We start from the raw sequence: 861 nt of genomic DNA on the forward strand, positions 1-861 counted from the left end.
AACAATCCAGAGAGAACCTTTCAGGAATTTTCGAACAGGAAGAGGAGATGGCAGCCGAAAATAATAATAATGCAAGGAGAATGCTTGGTGACTTTACTGCACCTAATTCCAATTTACATGGAAGAAGCATCTCCATCCCTACCATTGGAGCAAACAATTTTGAGCTGAAACCTCAACTAGTTTCTCTGATACAGCAGAACTGCAAGTTTCATGGACTTCCATCTGAAGATCCTTTTCAGTTCTTAACTGAATTCTTACAGATCTGTGATACTGTTAAGACTAATGGAGTAGATCCTGAAGTCTACAGGCTTATGCTTTTCCCTTTTGCTGTAAGAGACAGAGCTAGAGTGTGGTTGGACTCTCAATCCAAAGACAGCCTGAACTCTTGGGATAAGCTGGTCAAGGCTTTCTTAGCCAAGTTCTTTCCTCCTCAAAAGCTGAGTAAGCTTAGAGTGAATGTTCAGACCTTCAGACAGAAAGAAGGTGAATCCATCTATGAAGCTTGGGAGAGATACAAAGGACTGACCAAAAAGTGTCCTTCTGACATGCTTTCAGAATGGACCATCCTGGATATATTCTATGATGGTCTATCTGAATTAGCTAAGATGTCATTGGATACTTCTGCAGGTGGATCCATTCACCTAAAGAAAATGCCTGCAGAAGCTCAAGAACTCATTGACATGGTTGCTAATAACCAGTTTATGTACACTTTTGAGAGGAATCCTGTGAGTAATGGGACGCCTATGAAGAAGGGAGTTCTTGAAATTGATACTCTGAATGCCATATTGGCTTAGAACAAAATATTGACTCAGCAAGTCAATATGATTTCTCAAAGTCTGAATGGAATGCAAGCTGCATCCA

General features: G+C 40.5%; 1 non-coding gene across 1 annotated transcript; it reads right to left on the bottom strand.

Annotated features, from left to right (window-relative positions):
- Nucleotides 1-443: 443 nt before the first annotated feature.
- LOC148552950 (small nucleolar RNA R71) lies at nt 444-551 on the bottom strand. Its single transcript, XR_015892758.1, has one exon. It is a non-coding gene; the product is annotated as a small nucleolar RNA R71 (small nucleolar RNA).
- Between the last annotated feature and the right edge of the window lie 310 nt (nt 552-861).

The sequence above is a fragment of the Arachis ipaensis genome, chromosome B7 (genome assembly GCF_059453495.1).
Source record: "Arachis ipaensis isolate K30076 ecotype BB chromosome B7, ASM5945349v1, whole genome shotgun sequence".
NCBI classification, from domain to species: Eukaryota; Viridiplantae; Streptophyta; class Magnoliopsida; order Fabales; family Fabaceae; genus Arachis; species Arachis ipaensis.